Genomic DNA, 12297 nt, shown 5'->3' with positions numbered 1-12297 from the left:
ATAAGAAACAGGGCAGAGGACCATAGGAGAAGGGAGGGAAAACAGAATGTCCTTCATCCTAAAATATGAACAGAAGACCAAGGATAACTAGGCCCATGGGAAAGCTGGCCATTTGAAAGAAAAAGACCAAGAAGACTGAAAGGAATATCTGGCTCCCTAGAAAAAAATGACAACCCAGGAACCAGAGACACCTTGACAAATCTAGTTAGTATCCTCAGAGAAATTTAGAGGTGATTTTTCCCTCCACATAATCAGACGCTGGGGGGCAGTGGGATAGTGGTAAATGTTAATAGACCAGAGAAATGTGGAACCTACAATAGCTCTGGGAAAATCCAGAAACTGAAGAGGGTTCAGGAGTTGTAAGCATGAAGTTAACTCTCAATGAAGGGATTGAGAGAGGTTCAAAGAGCAAGAATGGCTGAAAATCTATACAAGAAGTAGACAGACTTCCCAGGATCCCCTCCCTCACCCTGTTACCATCATTAAATTACCATCAAATTACCTGCTGCTCTTCTCAGCAGGTCAGAGCCTACTACTATGAGAAGCTAAATCATGGAAACTCTAGACTCAGGAACATCAGCCACCAAGAAGGTAAAGTTCCAAAACTAAAAAGGAGAGGTTAGGACAGAGTCTACATACCAAAGGCTGAGACTTCTCAGTTCCCTTACTTGCCTCTGCTCCAAAAACACTGGTAACCTAGATACAAAAAATGCAGGAGAGCTCTTCATCTCAGTGGCCTGGGGTGACCTCTGAAAATGGTTCGCTATTTGCTTGACCCAGAAAACCCTACAAAATCATGCAAATAAAGAGGTTCAAATGTTTGTGTTCACTTTAAGAACACATGTGAAACTGCCCAGGCATAAAGGGTATGCATATCTGAAAAGCCACCAAGTATCTGAAAGATGTCACTTTGCAGAAACAGTGTGTGCCATTCCATCACTACAATGGTGGAGATGGTAGGTGTGTCCAAGCCAAACAGTGAGGCTGGACACAGGGTCGGTGGCCCAAAAAGAGTGCTGAATTTTTACTGCACATGCTTAAAAATGCATAGAGTAATGCTGAACTTAAGGATTTAGATGTCGATTCTCTGGTCATTGAGCACATTCAGGTGAAGAAAGCCCCCAAGATGCGGTGTAGAATTTACAGGGCTCACGGTCAGATTAACCCATACATGAGCTCCCCCTGCCATACTGAGATGATCCTTACTGAAAAAGAGCAGATTGTTCCTATACCAGAAGAGGAGGTTGTACAGAAGAAAAAGATATCCCAGAAGAAACTGAAGAAATGAAAACTTATGGCCTGGGAGTAAATTCTGCACAGAATAAATGTAAATAAAAATGTTTTAAAAATTTAGGAGAATGAAGATTTTTTTCCCCCTTGGGGGACTCAGAGCAGGAAAAGAGATAAGATCTCCAGATATTGACAACTGGGGCTTCCCCAATAAAATAGCTCAACCAGGTCACCTACTGTGAATCCCAGTATTTGGCAAGCCCAGTAGGTCAGATTCTTAGGGCCTCCCTCACATGTGCAAAATATTATTGCAAGCAAGCAAGGATTACTCAACACGTGAGGAAAGCCTATAGCAGGAAAGAAGACAAGCAGAAACAGAAAGAAAAATGAAACCTGAAAAAGAAAAAAATGCAACAAGCAGAAGAAAACTTAAAAAAATAACTGAAATCTCAGAAATAAATTTATCCATCAAGCAAGATTACTGTATGTCTGTTTCGGCTGATGATTGTGTAATAGGAACATTATTTGTCCACCCTCTTGAAGCAATTGAAAATATGAAAAAAAAAATATGAAACTGACCTTCAGACATTAAACATCAGACAACATTGAGAATGATAACTGAGAGAGGGGCAACAAAAGAAGTGAGCCTTCAGGTCGGCCCAGAGTACTGCCTGGAGAGAGTTTGCACAGGGAGGAGGAACTCAGGTTGGGCCTGGTGGCCTCTCTGAGTTGGAGAGACTGGGCTGCAAGCCTGGCAAGGTCAAAGCAGCTTGAGTTCACTGGGCAGATATTGAAGAAGAGAGAACTGCAAGAGGTAGAGAGCTTGGAGATCTTTAAAGACCCCCAGAGATCTTCACGTGAGTACTGATAAGTGGATGCATGTGAGGAAATGACATGAGGCTAGAAAAGAACTACCCCAAAAGGACAGAAAAAGTAACTCTGAAACTTACTCAGGGCTGGGAATAGTTCATACCATCACCAGCCAGAGTAGAAAATCTCATGATTCATGGGAAATTGGGTAGAGTACTCAAAAAGGTATTGGCCTTAGTAGTGGGGCAAAGTTTGCTCTGGTGGGGCCTAGCAAAATATATTTTAAAACCTCAAAAATATCAAACTGTTCCCAAGTAACTTAACTGCACAGAAGAACAAAGTTTAAGAATATTTATATAAGTAGGACAACATTCATTACCTAATAAGATAAAATTCACAATGTCTGGAATCATCTAAAAACTTATCAAACATGCAAGAAAATATAACCCATAATGAAGAGAAAAATCAACATACACAAACCCAGAAATGACCATGATGATAAAAGTAGACGACAGTTATTGTAGACATATTCCATTATGTTTACGGAGGTAGAGGAAAGATGTAACATGCTATGTAGTGATATCGGAGACATTAAAAAAAAGTCAAAATTCAAAAGATGAAAAATGCCGCATATTAGACACTGAAAAAGAAGAAGAGCTTGAGAACATAACAAAAAATGATCCAAATGAATAAATAAATAAAACCCTGAATGTAGCATCAGTGAACCATGGAACAATTATTATACATATAATCCTTACTTGAGAAGGTGTTGAGAGCAGGGTGAAGTGGGAGTAAGAGACAGAAAAAATATTTTAAGAAATAATGGCCCTAATTTCTCAAACTTGATGAAAATTATAAATCCAGGGGTGCCTGGGTGGCTCAGTCATTAAATGTCTGCCTTTGGCTCAGGCCATGATCCCAGGGTCCTGAGATCGAGTCTTACATCTGGCTCCCTGCTCGGCAGGAAGCCCACTTCTCCCTCTCCCACTTCCTCTGTTTGTGTTCCCTCTCTCACTGTGTCTCTGTCAAATAAATAAAATCTTAAAAGAAAAAAGAAAATTTTAAGTACACAGGTCTAAGGAAGTCACTAAATCCCAGAAACATAAAGAAAACCACACAAAGTCACATCATAATCAAATTGCTTAAAATCAGAAATAAAGAGAAAATCTTAGGAGCATCCAGAAAAAAAAAAAATACATTGCATTTCGATGAAAGTGTTAGCAACCTCTTTTTGGAAGCAAAGCAAGTCAGAGGACAGTAGAGCAACATATTTAAGTACTGAAAGAAAAAAAAACTGTCAAACTAGAATCCTATACTTAATGAAAATATACTTCAAAGACAAAAGCAAAGTGAGGACTTTTTGGATATCTTAAAGCAGAAATAATTTATCACCAACAGACACACTATAAGAGTTTTAAGTCATAGATAGAGAAAGAGCATGGTCCTAATTGTGAAACTAAACTTGCACAAAGAAATAAAGAGCATTGGGGTACCTAGATAGCTCAGTGGGTTAAGCCTCTGCCTTTGGCTCAGGTTATGATCCCAGGGTCCTGGGATTGGGCCCACATTCGGCTCTCTGCTCGGGAGGGAGCCTGCTTCCCCCCTCTCCCTCTGCCTGCCTCTCTGCCTACTTGTGATCTCTGTCTGTCAAATAAATAAAATCTTAAAAAAGAGAAGAAAGAAAGAGCATCATAAATGATACATATGTGAATAAATTTGACTTATTTTTGGTTTTAAAAGTATTATTTAATTTTTAAATATGGAAATGGTAACTATAGTTGATAAAGTTTATAATATATATATCAGGTAGGAGAACAATGGCACAAAGTTCAGGAGAGGGAGAATGGAATTATACTATTATAAATTTCTTATGCTATCCATAAAAGGGCATAATATGACTTTAAGTTAAACAATGGTACATTAAAGATGTATACAATAAACCCTTCAGCAATCACTAAAATAAGAAAACAAAGAGTTATAGCTAATAAGCCAAGAAAGGAGATAAAATTAAATATTAAAAATACTCAGTCCGCAGGCTCTCTGCTGAAGCAGAGCCTGCTTCCCCCTCTCTCTCTGTCTGCCTCTCTGACTGCTTGTGATCTCTATCAAATGAATAAACAAAATCTTTTAAAAAGTACTCAATCCAAAAAGAGGAAGAAAATAAGAACAAAGGAAAGATGAAACAAATAGAAAACAAATAACAAGATGATATATTGAAACCCTGTTTGGGTTTTGATATGTTTTATCAATAATCATACTAAATGTAAATGGCATAAACACCCCCAATCAAAAGGCAGAGACAGTCAAAATGGATTTAAAAAACCACAAAGAAATCATATTCTTCCTATAAGAAACCCATTAAAGTACAGACAGGAATGAGTTAAAAATAAAAGTTGGAAGAAGGCATAAAAGGTGAAAAACAGACAAAAGGCATATTATTCTAATGCCAATCCAAAGAAATCAGGAGTGGCTATCAGATAAATTAAATTTAAGAGCAAAAAATATTATCAGAGATAAAGAGGATAATTTCATAATAATAAAGGAGGCAAGTTATGAAGAGTATACAAAACAAACATAAACATTAAAATCAGAAATAAAGAGAAAATCTTAATGAGAAAAATCTTAAAGAGAAATCTTAATGTACATCACAACAGAGCTTCAAAATATATAAAACAAGAGTGGATAGAACTGTAAGAAGTACTGGACAAATCCAAAGTATAGTTAGATATTTCAGCATCTTACTCTCCATAATTTGCAGAATGGGAAATCAGCAAAGATATAAAAGACTTGCACAAGACATTTAGCCAGCATGATCTAATTGCACCTAACGAAAGAATACACATTATTTTGCATTGCAAAAGTTTGCTAATATAGGCTATATTCTTGATAATAAAAAAATCTCTAGGTTTAAGTCAAACAAAGTATGTTCTCTGACTACATTGGAATTAAATAAAAAGTCAGTAATGCAAAGATGGCTGGAATATACCCAGATATTGGGAATTAAATAATGCCTTTAAAAATAACCCATATCAAAGAAGAAATCCAAAGAGAACTGAATCAAAATGAAAATGCAACCCATCAACGTTTATGAGATGCAATGAAAGCAATATGTATAGGGAAATTTTTAGTACCAATTGCTTGCATTAGAGAAAAAGTCTCAAATAAATTATTTCTGTTTATACCATAAGAAGTAAGAGAAAGAAGAACAAATTGAACTCAAAGCAGAAGAAAAGAAACAATAAAGGTAAGAGTTTAATTAAATCAAAATAGAGAATAGAAAAACAAAAAAAATCAACGAAAGCAAAAGTTTTGTTTTGTTTGTTTGTTTGGTTGGTTGGTTTTTATAGAGTCAGTGAAACAGAGAATCTCTTGCCAAGGGTATCAGGAGAAAAAAATGGGGAGAAGAATTCCCAATATTAAGAATGAGAGAGGTGACATCACTATAGACTTTACAGATATTAAAAGAAAATTAAGAAACCTTATTAACAACTTTATGTTAATCAATTCAAAAATTTAAATGAAGGAGACAAATCCTTTGCAAAACATAAGCCATCAAAATCCTGTCAAAGAGAAATAAATCGCTGTAATAAGCAGTAATATTCTGATACATGCTACAATGTGGATGAACTTTGAGTATTTTATGCTAAATGAGTAAGCCAAATATAAAAGGGCAAATATTGTATAATTCCACTTGCATGAGGTACCTGGAATAGGCAAATTCATAGAGAAGAATAGAGATTACCAGGGACTGGCAGGAGCAGGGGGATGGGGGAAGGTTGATTTACTGTTTAATAGGTATAGAGTTTCTGTTTGGAATGATAAAAAAGACAGATGCATAGATAGACATAGATTGTGATGGTGGTTAGAGAACATTGTGAATGTGCTTAATACCATTTAATTATACTCTTAAATGTTTAAAATGGTAAAGTGTACGCTTTGAATATTTTATCACAATACAAAATTTTAAAAGAAATAATCTGACTCTGAAACAGATCATCTGACTCATAAATACATAATCTGAATATGAATAGACCTATTAAAGAAATTTCATTTGTAAGTAGAAACTTTCCCAAAAAGATGACTGCAGGCCCAGATGGCTTTACTTGTATATTCTGCCACGCATTTAAGGAAGAAATAATACCAGTTCTACACAAACTCTCCCAGAAAATTGAAGAGGAGTAAACATTTTCCAATTTTTTTATGAGACCAGCACCACCCTGATACCAAAACCAGGCAAAGATGTTACAAGAAAATAAAAATAAAAATACAAACAAATATCCTTTTTTAAAAAAGATTTTATTTATTTATTTGACAGAGAGAGAGAGATCACAAGTAGCCAGAGAGGCAGGCAGAGAGGGACGGGGAAGCAGGCTCCCTGCCAAGTAGAGAGCCCGATACGGGGCTCGATCCCGGGACCCCAAGACCATGACCTGAGCTGAAGGCAGAGGTTTTAACCTACTGAGCCACCCAGGTGCCCCTGGACAAATATCCTTTATGAAAACTGATGCAAAAATACTTAACAACACCGAAAAGATAAAGTTTTAATTTAAAAAAAAAAAATTCAGCTAACTCAGTCTAACAAAAAATTTGAAGTACTGCATCATTGCCAAATAGTGTTTATCCCAGGAATGCAATGTTTAACATTTGAAAATCAATCAGTGTAATTCATCACATTAGCAAACTAAAAAGAGAAATCACATGACCATCTCAATTTATGCAAAAAAAAAAAAAAGGATGTAACAGAATCCAACATCCATTCCTCATAAAAACTCTCAATAAACTAGAAATAGAAGAGAATTTCCTCAATCTCATAAAGGGCATCTATGAAAAATCTATAGCTAACTTCAAACTTAATGGTGAAATCTCAATACTTAAATCTCAGTGCTTAAAACAACAAACCTATTAGCATCCAAATTCAAAACATTGACAACATCAAATTCTGGCAAAGATGTGAGGTAATAAGAACTCTCATTTACTCCTGGTGAAAATGCAAAATAGTACAGCCACTTTGGAAGACATTTTGGGAGTTTCTTACAAAATTAAACATGTACTTATCATATAATCTAGCAATTGCACTCCTTGGTATTTATTTACTCAAATGAGTTGAAAAATTATGTCCACACAGAACTTGTACATGGATCTATAACAGCTTTATTCATAATTCAAGACATGGGAGCAACCAATGGATCCTGAAGTAAAATCCCAAAAGATTGTTTTGTAGATATTGATGAGCTATTTCTAAGATTTATGTAGAAATGAAGAGGACCCAAAATACCCAAAAACATCTTTGAAGAGAAGAACAAAGGGCTGAAAAAGACATAGAGGAAACTTAAATACATATTACTAAGTGAAAGAAGCCAATCTGAAGAAGGTACTTACCATATGATTCCAAATATACAACATTCTGGGAAAAAAAAAAAAACAAAACAATGGGGACAGTAAAAAAGGCAGTAACAAATGTGCCATTATGGTGCAGGGTGTTGATTGTGGACAAGGCTATATATGTGTTGGCATAGGAGGTATAGGTGAACTGTGTACTTTCTACTCATTTTTGCTGTAAACCTAACATTGCCCTGAAAACTAAAGTCGATTGAAAAAAAAAAGGAAAGCAGGCACAGTATTGTTTCAGTATGTTGTGTTTTGTTAGAAGACTTTGACTCATCCTCATAAAGTTGCTTTGCTTTGCTGTACTTTTTTTTTAGAGAGAGAGAGAGAATGTACAAGTGGGGGAAGGGAACAGAGGAAAGGGAGAGAATCTTTTTTTTTTTTTTTTTTAAGGGAGAGAATCTTAAGCAGGCTTCACACCCAACCTGGAGGTAGATGTGTGGCTCTATCTCACGACCCTGACATCATGATCTGAGCTGAAATCAAGTCAGATGCTTAACCAACTGAGCCACTCAGGCTCCCCACAAAGTTTCTTTGATGATTATTACTTTGTGCTTCTAATAAAATAATCTTTTAAATTTAAAAAAAAAACCCAGATGCTTTCCCTCTAAGGCTAGGAGCAATTCAGTATGTCTGCCTTTACTACTTCTAGTCGACCCTGCCCTGGAAGTTCTAGCTCATTTAATAAGGCAAGAAAAAGATAAAAGGTATCCAGATTGGGAGTTGAGGTGAGGGGGTACTGTCTTCCTTTGTGGACGTAATCATCTGCATGAGTCTACACAAGTCTACAAAAAATATTCATGAGTCTACAAAAAAGCTACTAGAACCAAGAAGTAATTATACAAAATTGTAGGATATAAGATCAACATACAAAAAAATTAAATGTGTTTTCATATACTAGCAATGAATAATTAGAAATAGAAAATCCAAAAACAATACCATTTAAAACAGCATCAAGAATATAAACTATTTAGTAATAAGTTTGAGAAAAGCTGGGCAAAACCTTTATACTGAAGACAAGAAAATAATGCTGAGAGAAATTAAGGAAGATTGAAACAAGTGGAGAGATATGCCTTGTCCTTGGATCAGAAGATTCAATATTAGTAAGATGAAAATCTCTCCAAAATTGATACATAGATTTAACACAATCACAACATAAATCTCAGAAGATTGTTTTGTATATATTGATGAGGTATTTCTAAAATGTATATAGAAATGAAGAGGACCCAGAAGAACCAAAACATCTTTGAACAGAAGAACACTACCTGATTTTAAGACTCATGATACATCTACAGTGATCAAGTAGTGTAGTGTTGGTATAAAGACAGATCAATAGAGAAGAGTCCAGAGTCCAGATATAGACTCACACATACAGGGGCAATTGATTTTTGAAAAGATTGCCAAGATAATTCAAGGGGAAAAGTATATCTTTTCTTTTTTTTTTTCCAAGATTTTATTCATTCATTTGACAGACAAAGATCACAAGTAGGCAGAGAAGCAGGCAGAGAGAGAGAGAGAGGAAGTGGGGATCATTTGGAGTCTTGTCAAAATCATGCTCTCCCTCGCTGAGCAGAGAGCCGGATGCAGGGCTCCATTCTAAGACCCTGGGATCATGACCTGAGCCAAAAGCAGAAGCTTTAACCCACTGAGCCACCCAGGTGCCCCAAAAGGATATCTTTTCAACAAGTGTCATTGGACAATTAAATATACATATGCAAAAAAAAAAAAAAGAAAGAAAAGAAAAGAACCTTGATCATTGGCCTACATTTGATCATAGACCTAATGTAAAAACCTAAAACTACAAAGCTAGATAAAGAAAACATAGGAAAAAATTTTTGTGAAATTGAGTCATGTAAAGATTTCTCAGATAAGGTATCAAAAGCACAATCCATGTAAGAAAAAACTGACCAGTTTTATTGCATTAAAGCTGGAAACTTCTTCTTTCTCTTTGAAAGATGTTAAGGGAACAAACAGATAAACCACAGACTTGGAGAAAATATTTGGAAGTCCGTATCTGATAAAGACTTGTATCCAGAACACATAAAGCAGTCTCAAAATGTGATAATAAACAAACAATATTATTTAAATGGGTCAAAAAATTTAAGAAGACATTTCACCAGAAAAAAGGAAATATATATATACATATATATGTGTATGTATGTATAGATATGAAATACATATATATAAATAGATATATGTATAAAGGAAATACATATATATATGATAGAAAATAAGCAAATAGAAAAGATGTTCAGTAGCAAAAGGTATGTTAAAATCCCTATTAGATACCAATATACACCTTTTAGAATAGTTAAAATTAGAAAGTCTGATGATTCAAAATATTGGTGAGGAAGGAGTAACTAGAATTTTTTTTTCATTTTATTTTATTGTATTTCTTTTCAGTGTTCCAGAATTCATTGTTTACACACCACACCCAGTGCCCCATGCAATACGAACCCTCCTTAATACCCACCACCAGGCTCACCTAATCCCCCGCTCCCCTCCCCTTCAAAACCCTCAGTTTGTTTCTCAGAGTCCGCAGTCTCTCATGCTTCGTCTCCCCCTCTGATTTCCCCCAACTCCCTTCACCTCTCCATCTCCCCATGTCCTCCGTGTTATTCCTTATGCTCCACAAGTAAGTGAAACCCTATGATAATTGACTCTCCCTGCTTGACTTTTTCACTCAGCATAATCTCTTCCAGTTCCGTCCATGTTGCTACAAAAGTTGGGTATTCATCCTTTCTAATGGAGGCATAATACTCCATAGTGTATATGAACCACATCCTCCTTATCCATTCGTCCTTTGAAAGGCATCTTGGTTCTTTCCACAGTTTGGCAACTGTGGCCATTGCTGCTATGAACATTGGAGTAACTAGAAACCTCATATGCTTCTTTCAGGAGTGTAAAATGATACAACCACTTTTAAAATCTGTTTGGCATGATTTTGACAGGACTCCAAATGATCCCCACTTCCTAGCTGTCTGGCTTTGTGTAATTCCCTCTCTTACCCAATGTAATACAGTAGCATGGAAGGGGTGTCACTTCCAGGACTAGGTTATAAAAGATGGTGAGTTCCATTTTGTTAACAGACTCTCTCCTCTCTGGCAAGTCATCATATCAAAGAGGCCTATTGGGCAAGGAACTAAAGGAGGTCTCCAGCCAACAAAGAATTGAGATCCTAAATCCAGCCATCCTCAAGAAACTAAATCCTTCCAACAACCATATGAGTGAGTTTGAAAGCTGATCAAAGCTCAATGAATCTTTAGATGAAACCTCAGTGCTAGCTAACACCTTGGCTACACTCAGCTAAACTATGCTTGCATTCCTGACCCACAAACATTCTGAGATAATACATTGTGCTGTTTTAAACCTGAATGTTTTGGGGGTAATTGGTTACACAGTAATAGATTACAAATACTGGCAATTCCTGAAAAAGTTAAACACCCTCACCTCCCATATGGTATAGCCATTCTACTCTTAGATATTTACCCAAGAGAAATGAAAGCATATGTCCACATCAAGTCTAGTACATGAATGGTCATGGCAGCTTTATCTGTACTAACCTCAAAGTAGAAACGAACCAATATCTATCAACAGGAAAATGGATAAACAAATTGGAGCATAAGCAGTATACAATAGAACACACAGAGAAATTAAGAATGATCTATGGAAACATAGAACATGCGTGAATCTCAAAGTCATAATGCTAACTAAAAAGATCCAAACCAGAAAAGAGTACATTCTGCATGATTCCACGTATATGAAGTCCTAGAAGATGGAAACTAAACGACAGTGACAGAGAGCAGAATAGTGGTTATCGGAGGATGGGAAGAGCCGGTGCAAAGGGCAGGTAGGAAAGGGTTACAAAAAGGCATGACAACCTTTTTCAAAGTGATGAGTATGGTTATTCTATTGATTGCGGTGATGGTTTCATGGGTATATCGATTTGTCAAAATTAATCACAATGTACACTTTAAATGTGGACAATTACATATTATTGTGCTTCAGTAACGCTGATAAAGGAATGTGGCTGTATAAATGAATATTTAGAAAACAAAAATGATTTGGAATTTAAAAATTAAAAAGCTGAAATGAAGACGTTAATAGAGCGTACAAAGAAGGCTGGGGAAACCTCCCAATAATTAGAACAATTACAACAAAGAAATGGAAAATAGAAGTTAAAAAAATAAATCAGACTAGACGGGAAGTAGAAGAGCTTAAATAATATGACTTTCAAAATAGAGAAGAGTGGGGTGCCTGGGTGGCTCAGTGGGTTAAGCCTCTGCCTTTGGCTCAGGTCATGCTCTCAGGGTCCTGAAATCGAGCCCCACATCGGGCTCTCTGCTCAGTGGGGAGCCTGCTCCCCCCGACCCCGCCTGTCTCTCTGCCTGCTTGTGATCTCTGTCAAATGAATAAATAAAATCTTTAAAAAAAAATAGAGAAGAGAGAATATGAGAGGGGAGCAATTTACCAAAGAAACAATTCAAGAAAATTCCCTGGACACAAAAGACATGAATTTCTTGACCGAGTGGTTCACCAAGTGCCCAGCACAATAAGTGAAAACAGAGTCACACAAAACACATCAGTGGAAAGTTTCAAGAACAAAGAGAAGGTACTAAAGCTCTGAAAGGGAAAGAATAGGTCACATACAAAAGGCTTAGTATTAGCTCTGCATTAGACTTCTCAATAGCAATGCTAAAAGCTAAATGATAATGGAGGACAACCTTCAAAATTCTTACTAAAAATAATTTCTAACTTAGAATTCTATAGCCCCAGTCAAACTCTGAACATGCTGTTAGGATAGAATGACTATCAGACATTTTCAGACATGCAATATCTCAAATTTTTTTCAATTGCTTATGTTTTCTTCCT

At 36.1% G+C, this 12297-nt stretch overlaps 1 pseudogene; it reads left to right on the top strand.

Moving 5' to 3' along the window:
* The first annotated feature begins 755 nt into the window (after nucleotides 1-755).
* LOC132029108 (large ribosomal subunit protein uL22-like) lies at nucleotides 756-1309 on the top strand (annotated as a pseudogene).
* Nucleotides 1310-12297: the final 10988 nt, after the last annotated feature.

Source organism: Mustela nigripes, chromosome 13, assembly GCF_022355385.1.
Source record: "Mustela nigripes isolate SB6536 chromosome 13, MUSNIG.SB6536, whole genome shotgun sequence".
NCBI classification, from domain to species: domain Eukaryota; kingdom Metazoa; phylum Chordata; class Mammalia; order Carnivora; family Mustelidae; genus Mustela; species Mustela nigripes.
Note: the sequence above shows the minus strand (reverse complement) of the source record. Positions and strands in the feature narration are given on the sequence as shown.